This window comes from Dysidea avara, chromosome 6 (assembly GCF_963678975.1).
Source record: "Dysidea avara chromosome 6, odDysAvar1.4, whole genome shotgun sequence".
Taxonomy (NCBI): domain Eukaryota; kingdom Metazoa; phylum Porifera; class Demospongiae; order Dictyoceratida; family Dysideidae; genus Dysidea; species Dysidea avara.
The window spans coordinates 27402061-27410736 of NC_089277.1; the positions used below are offsets into that span (position 1 = coordinate 27402061).

The 8676-nt window shown below is 38.7% G+C and overlaps 1 long non-coding RNA gene across 2 annotated transcripts; it reads left to right on the top strand.

Annotated features, from left to right (window-relative positions):
* The first annotated feature begins 2467 nt into the window (after window positions 1–2467).
* Window positions 2468–6070, top strand: LOC136258779 (uncharacterized). Of its 2 annotated transcripts, XR_010702993.1 has the most exons (6): window positions 2468–2616; window positions 4250–4470; window positions 4520–4611; window positions 5204–5297; window positions 5349–5438; window positions 5673–6070. It is a non-coding gene; the product is annotated as an uncharacterized lncRNA (long non-coding RNA). The 2 variants fall into 2 exon arrangements; XR_010702992.1 differs by lacking the exons at window positions 5204–5297; window positions 5349–5438; window positions 5673–6070 and having other exon boundaries at window positions 4520–5181.
* Window positions 6071–8676: the final 2606 nt, after the last annotated feature.

The window sequence follows — 8676 nt, forward strand, 5'->3', positions numbered from 1 at the left end:
GGAATAAATAACATCACCATCAACATAATAATATGGTGCTGGAAAACGATATGTGTTGATTAGAATGGTCAAAAAAGCAGGGCATGTATACTGGATGTTTTGCAATGCTACTGCCCTGTTAAGTGAATTAAAAGCATTACAGGCATCAACAAGTAAAAAACCTTCAGATTTCTCATCATCAAAAATGGACCTCATGGAATGGATTGCAGCTTTAACACCACAAGTTTGGCCAGCACAAAGCTGTAGAGGACCAGCAGCACGTTGAATATCAGGTCCAATAATTGACAGAACAGCCTTGGCAATAATGCGTCTAACTACCTCACCAACACCAATAGGACAGACACCAGGATTTTTATCCAAAGCAATAAGTCTACACGACACAAGTGGCAAAACAATTTCAGGATCAACAAATGATGTACACAGACGACGAGCTAAAATAGCAATGGAACAACAAAGTTCAGCAGAGGCAGATTTGAAGGATAAACACAAACGTCTCCAGCCATAAGCATCCAGACCAGAAGGTCCTGTAGATCCTGAGGTATGAAGAGCGGCTGCACGAATTACAGAACCATCCAAGGCTTCAAAAATAACTGGGTGATAAACCAAAGAGGAATCAGTATTAGTATCCAAACATTCAGGGTAAAGTGGAGCAGCAGAAGGATGTTTACTTTCAAGCACATCTCGCACTGTTTTATTTTCTTTAGCATCAGTAACTTCAGACAAGTGGAGAAGCCTGCCCTTTCCCTGTCCTGAAAGTATGTCCAAGGCATGCTTGGTTTTTCCATTAAACATAAGCTTGGCAAAAGAGTAAGCTAATCTACCATCTGGATCAGAACAGTTGGAACGTGGCTGTTTATTACTGAGTCTTTGTTGAATTGCTCGCCCCTCTAGTACTAAATCATTCAGATTGCCATCCATCCACAACTTCAAACGTCTTTCAATACACGAGATATGATCTTTACTCTTTGAAGATTGAGAAGGCTTCTGAAGAACCAAGTAAAAGCTGCCTTTAAAGCAATACCTTCTAGGGCAGATCCTTCTCCAGCAGCACGAAACAATCTAGCAAGCTCTAATACAAACTTTTTGATGACATTTCCATTAGGGATTTTAAAACAGTTACTTCTCCAATGAACAACTTCTTGATAGGTTGCTTCCAAAGCATGACAGAACTTTGTGAGTCCATGGAACCCCAAGTGAATATTGCATCTGAAGTAGGCGAAAAATCCAGTAGGTTTGGTAGATTAGGCGAGCTTTCTCCAGCGGATACTGGGGCAGAGGAAGAAATCAACAATTGAGAAGAGTTCCCGCTAGGGAGCTGTGAAGTAGCCTCGGAATTAGCAGTGACAAACCGACAACGTTTCAGTTCTTGCCATCAAAAATCTCACACATTTCAATAAAACTTGACAACGGTTTTCCACGACAGCGAATCGAAGATTTCCAGTTTCTAGATGATGATTTACCAGCATGGCGCTCAAATTCACAAGGTGTGAAAATCTTTAGAAATACAGCGGCTAGAGCCACTAGACAAGTTCTTGGTTTGTAGCTTCGCGTTTAAAGCACCGCAAACAATGTCCACTTCATTTCTGTCGACTTGAGAACTCGACGAGGCCATGCCACACCAATCCCACAATCGAAATCAATATTTGTGCGTATAATGTTTACAAGCAGCCAATGGCGATCAAAAAAGCCAACAAGGGTGGCCACAACTCTAGTCTACGTATATATAAACGTACTTATACACCTTACTAGTCTGGTGCCATCTTAGCCCAGATTAATTACTGTAGTCCACTACGACATTGAATCAATAAAACAAATATATTCTAAATAATACTAACCTTTACGTTCGATTGTGGTAACCAGTTTTGTCATGCCACCAGATTCGAGCTTAGCCAGTGTGGATAGTAAGAATTAGACTAGTATCGTTTAGTAGTTAGGTTTTGTTTACTTAAACCGTCTATTTAGCTGCTTTTTTTGCTCGAGAGAATCACTATGGCGATTAGTCTGGTGCTTAGTCTATATGGCGATTGAGTGATCATGCTGGCATGCTGAGCACTACATGATGAGAGTCGAACAGCGAATGCAGGTTAGTGATATAACCCATAGCGTACTAGCTTTCAATATCTCAGGTGGCTGCAGGGAGAACGTCATCGCAACGTCCGGCTTGGTTACCCACAATCAATGTTAGAAACCTGGCCTTTATAAGTGTTACAGCTGTCTTGTGAGACTCTCCCCACCTATTAGGTGAGTGGTACATAACAGTTATACAACGTGCACTCGTGCTCTGCCTGTATAAATGCACTTGCCTTCGGGCCTGACGGCCCTCAGGCTCGTGCGTTTATATCAGGTAGAGCACTCGTGGCCGTTGTATAACTATATAGGGATTGACTAAGTTCACCCAATCCCATGTCACTCACGTGACTAGTATTATGTAACCACAGTAGATTGCGGGTGAATCACGAGGTGACGTAACACGTACCTTACAACTCTTATTAGAGCGCTTTTACGATGATGACTTGCAGGATGCTTGTAAGAGAAGAACAGCGGTTTCTTTGTTGGGACTAGACCAAGTTTCACTGGGGTTAGCTACTGAACAAAGAAACTAGAGTACTATAAATGGTAAGTAGGAATGTATTGCATTGTACTGGTAGCTAGCTCCATTTATTTATTTATTTATTTATTATTATTGATTAGCAAAACCCATTGGGTAAATCGCTAATGTACAAAAACAAAATTTTAGTGTCTATGCATTTTGCAAACAGTTCTTGAAAGTAAGTAAGTCTATATTGTCAAGATCTTCCATATCTAAATTGTTCCAGTCTGGTATTGATCTTGGTAAGAAAGAGTTACTATATCGATTTGTTCTGGCATACAACTGTAATAGCTTCAAGGGATGGTTTGCCCTGGTACTTGTTGCAGGAGATAACACTGGCAGATACTGATTTGGAACATAAATTAATTTGTTTACAAACTTAAACAACAGCATCAGACGTGCCTGTTTCCTACGATCTTCCAGTGTTGGCCATTTTAATTCCACTAACATTTCAGTTATACTGTCCCTATGATTCCTTCTCCAAGGTCTATTTAACACGAAACGTGCAGCACGATGTTGTATCATCTCTAACTTGTGAATGAGTGATTGTTGATGTGGATCCCAGATAGAAGAGCAGTATTCAATAGATGGCAAGACAATCTGTTTATATGCATGTTCTTTTAAGTGAGGTGGACAATGGTGGAGAGTTCTTCGCAAAAATCCCAGTAGACGATTAGCTTTATTGCACACTGAAGTTATGTGAGGGGTCCATGACAACTTGTTATCTAAAAGTACTCCCAAATAGTGATGTCTCTCAACAACTTCTAAGGGGATTTTGTACATTGTATAGGAGAACTCACTAGCAGAATGTAGTGTAGATATCTGCATGATGCAACATTTTGAAACATTAAATTCCATTTGCCAAATATCAGCCCATGATGATAATGTGTCAAGATCACTTTGGAGTATCTTATGATCTTCGGGTGAGTAGATAGGACGATAAACTAAACAATCATCCATAGTAAGGGTACAGTCCACTAATGCTTCCACTGTGGCCAAATAACTGGGCTGCTTACAAAGCTGCCGTAGTTCTTCCAAGACAGTACAGAGGCCAAACAGAAGTTGTCAGGCTATGGTGCATGGCTGTTAAATACTCATTCTGTATTCTGTTGGTGCTGCTGTAGGGTATGCCCTAGTTGTTGCATGCTGCCACTAGAATTTACTTGATTGACACAATAACAATATACTCCAACATACTGGGCAAGGCAATGTTTCTCATCATCTACCAGGCTGTGTTCCCTTTATCAACTGTCCCTTGTCATCCTTGGCAGTATTTAGGTCGTTGTGGAACTTCAGGCCTGGCCACTATTTGTGACACTTGGACAGTCTTGCCTGAGTAGCCCAGTGATAGTTTGCTGGGCAATATGGCTGCCAGAAGTGTGCGTATGTCTTCGGTTGTGTCCGGTCATATTTTTCTTCAGTAGGAAACTATTACATTGTTCAAGTGTACCCAGCTGTTTAAGTGGGGATCAGCTGCCAGTTAACACCAGATCCCCATTAGATTAACCCAGGTCCTGACTTTAATTACTATAACTGGTTGTACTGATTTTTACTGGGGAAGAAATTCCCAAGGTATATATATATATATATATATATATATATATATATATATATATATATGGATGTACATAGTACATGTTACATGATATCTGATAACAGGCCTAGGTACTGCATGATACATGACGGAACCCTCACTTGATGAGAGCACTGAGATTATTTGCAAGAAATCAGTTTTCGTCATTGGAATGTCTGCCCGGATTTGGTGGTTGGGCCAAAAAACTTCTGTTGAAGGTGTTGCTAGTACACCACAATTATCTACTGGTGTTGTAGCTGATTCTTCTGATTCTTTTATTATGATAAGTAAAACTGTGGACACTGAGGTGAACTATAAGTAGCTACCCCTCAATGGCATCATTCATTGATCCATAGTTGCTGCCATGGAAGGCTTCCCTACAGGAGAGCTCTGAAAATTGTCCTTTATATCAATAGGATCTCGGTGGGTTGAACAATGTACTATTAAGGTAAGAGCTAGCTACTTAAGTGCAGTGGAACCTCTTAAGTAAAGGACACTTGGGGACCATGCTTGCTTGTTCTCTGTATGGAGGAGTCCTATGCAGGAAGGTTGACGTTATTTTAACTTGCAAAATTATTTTAGCAATTCTTTTAGCTAATATTCTGAAGGCTGCAACACACAACTTAGCAAGGAAGTGTACACACTACATTGCATTAGACACAAGTATGGCTTAGACAGCAACTAGCTAGCTTTACAGTAGACTGCATGATAACATAATGTAACTACTTAGTTTCTTACATACCTATTTATTCATAATCACCGTAAATGTTCCACAACACTCCTCCCAATTTGTACTGACTTAAAGACATAAGAGTATTGTAATAATTGGTGCAGTGCATGTTGTCTCTAATAGTGTGGAGGATTGACTTTAAGGAACTGCAATTAAATCAATATGTTATTTAGAGGTAAAGGCATGTATTCAGTGCACAGCAGGGTGTACTCATAGATTGTCCATTACTTGTTATATAGAGGTGTAAAAAGGTTACCAAATGGTAGGGGCCCATGATGTAGTGTCCGTAATTAGGAAATGTCCATTTCAGCGAATGTCCATTAATCGAGGTTCTACTGCTGCTAGATTTGTATACAACCAATTGGTAAAAGTTGCTAGCCGGTTCTTCCTGCTTCACAGGCACGGTACATACACGTACACTGTATATCATCCTGATATGATGTGGATAATTTTAGGCTGTAAACAACAAGGCATAGGTGTTCTCAACCAGGTGTTTTAACAGGTGTTGATTCACTGAAGTTACTGCTGATGGTGCATATTGACAGGTACGGTTAGGTCTTGCAACAAAACTGTGTCTAAAGGGGAATTCTTTAGCATTACTTTACTAACTGCACTGCAGCCAACTAACTTTATCGTATTTAGTGGAATTGCAATTATTGGGCACTAATTAAGTTGTCCGGGTGCCTATGTATGCAACTTATGGGACCAAATTATATAACCTTATTAATAGGGGTGTTACAGAGAATTGGTTTGAAATGTTATGATAACTATTCATGTAGGAGGCAACTGATGACCTCATCACCAGCCATGCTTACAAGGTTATCATGAGCTCTTAAAGACCAAGCCATCCTACACTGTATTATTGGAATGTGACAATGAATGGCAAAGTAGCCAAAGGCTATGGAGACAAGAGAAGGCAGCTAGAAAGAAAAACATCGGTCATACTTGTTTAGTGTTGTACAGTCATTATGTTCCCTTGTAGTGGCAATAATATCTGAAGAATAAGAGAAGCCGAGAAATAAAGAATAATGACACAGCTTGTCTAGACAGCATCCTAACATTCAACTATACATGAATTGAGACCTTCCATATGCAGAATAACTCTACTGTAAAACATGGTATGCATAAAATCTTTTGATCTTTGGGTCTTTAAAATCACTAAGAGACCCCTGGAGAGTTCACTCAGATCTTCGTGGCTTTAAAAAACTTTTACGTCGCCTTGGATTTTTATGTATCATCCTTAGTGTTTAAAACCACAGAGATCCTCATGGTAGGTCTCTAACTATTACTTAGTGTCTGTAAAAGTACTGCTTACTACAGTAGAGTGGTTAAACGACAAATTTTGATGAAATTGTTCACTATTGTGATGTGATAAAAGCACCAAATTTTATGTACAAGTTGAGTAAGGTATACTAAATCATTTGAGATATGGTGCGACATCCAAATCACTGCAGAAAGCCATACAAGTATATTCAAATCTTAGTTTTTGTTTAAATAGCATGAATGTAATTTCAAATTTAGTGCAATCAGAAAATGTAATCAACTGTACTTAGTCACTTCTAAAGGTGCCAATATTTCAGTGTAAAAAGTAGAGACACAATCCGATAGAAACAGTATCTATGGTTTTGTATACCTTAATTCTCCATGCTTCTTAACATTGCAAGCTAATGAATGACCTGGATGGACACCTCAGCTTCTGGATGTGTTGTTTATGGACACCTCCCTTGATCAGCTCCTGGCCAGATCTTTAAACTCGACATAGACTACAAACGTTTTACAAAGCATTCCAACCCAAATTCCTTTGATTATCTTCCAATGACCAGAGAAACCAGGCAATATCATTTCATGCCTCCAACAACACCTACAACAATTTTTTACATCATACCAAAAAAAGCTTTTTTTCCAGAACAGTACAAGAATGGAACTCGTTACCACGATTCCTAATCGAACTAGATGGCTTTGATTCATTTTCTATTTCAAATTACTGTACCAATGTGAATGTATGATTTTTTTCTTCCTGAGCATACCAGCATTGACAAATGCAGATGTAAAGTGTCAGTATGTTCACTTTTATGGCTTCTTCAATACATTTCTGTTGGTTTTACTTTTCAGGTTCTTTGAGCATATTATGATGGTTACTTTTAATGGCACCATATCTAATATCATATTAGCATGAATCAAGCAAATATGTGATCAGATTTGCGAAAAGGGGTCTTCCACACTTACCAACTTTGATGGTTAATGACTTATGATTGGAAAATGCTACTGACTTGACATTTGGCTAGTAGTGAGTACCAGCATAGCTTTATGGATGGAGAAAATTTCAGGTTTGTACATTAGCTGAACACTAAGTTATGAGCTGATCTCCTGAGTTCATACAAATGGATGTGTGTGGAACACCCCTTTCACAAATCCAGTCACATTGTATCAAGTTTGGAGCTTATATCAAAAAGTGAACAATTTTTTTTTTGCTTAGCCGCTCTACTATTATGGACACCAACTAATAGTGTCCTGATTATCAAGGCTTCCTGCTTTTCCAGGTCCGTCTATGTACTATGGGATACTTTGGGATCATTACTGAGTGTCCAGATTGCACAGGTGTTGCTGTAACAGGTTAACGAATTCCACTGTACCAGGTACTAATGACTATTAGTCATTAAATCTCCATCTGCTGCAAATACTTTAAGGTGTGATATTATTACATGGTTACTTGTGTACAAAGTGACCTGCTAATTAGTAAGGGTAAGTGAAATTAAATTAACGCATTCTTTGCTATCCAAACTTTCTCATGGACAAATTTAGACAAGTCTTATAACTTGGTATTATTATAGTCATGAAGGAAATGATGATTTCAAACTGTCTAGGTGAAGGGGAGCAGTGTAATAAGCAGCACACACAATAGTGTAAATGTGGTCTAATTTTATTTGGTGATTTTAATTGGGAGACTATGCATTGGTTTTGTCCATGGCATGGAGGGATATTGGCAGAATTTTATTTCAGGGAATTTTGTAGTTTAAGTTTCACACCAATGAAACCACATATCTGGTAATTCATTATATCCTTTAATTATACATTAGATAATCACACATAATAGCTGTATTGGCCTGTCAGATCAGTATTGCTCCATATCATACTTCAGACCGCCATTCCTCCAATATCTCCTGTATACAAATACAGCAGTAATACCTCTTTTAAGCATCTAACTCTCCACTAGCTATGTAGACAAGGTCTTTAGCCTTGCACACTCCCTAGCAGATTTTCAGGTCCAGAGCTTATAAAGATCAGAATGGATGGATGGATCAGTGAGATTATATCAACCAATCGAACTAACATAAGTTGGATACTGACTTTGCCCTTCTTCATCACATTCCACAAGTAGATAGCTTCATCTTTAGGAGCTCAGGACAACCCTTGCGAACGTGGTTGGTGATGAGATCATTAAATGTGACCGGATTTGTGAAAAGGTACCTTTTTCACACACAAAATTTGGCCCATTTTTGAACTTTGAAGCATTATAACTTTTTTATCATGACATATAATTGCCTAAAATGTTTCATGAGTGTAGCTACAGTATCTGGCTGTAGTTTGAAACCAACAGCAAGTTAATCAGTGCAAGGACTCAAGTGTTACATCATTTTGTTTGCTGGTATGTAAAATGTGTGGAAAAGGTACCTTTTTGCAAATCTGGTCACAAATGCTTCCTACGTGAATATATTTATCATGATACTTCATCTATTTATAAGGAGTATCTCTGTCATATAGTTTGGTCCCATAAGTTGTGAA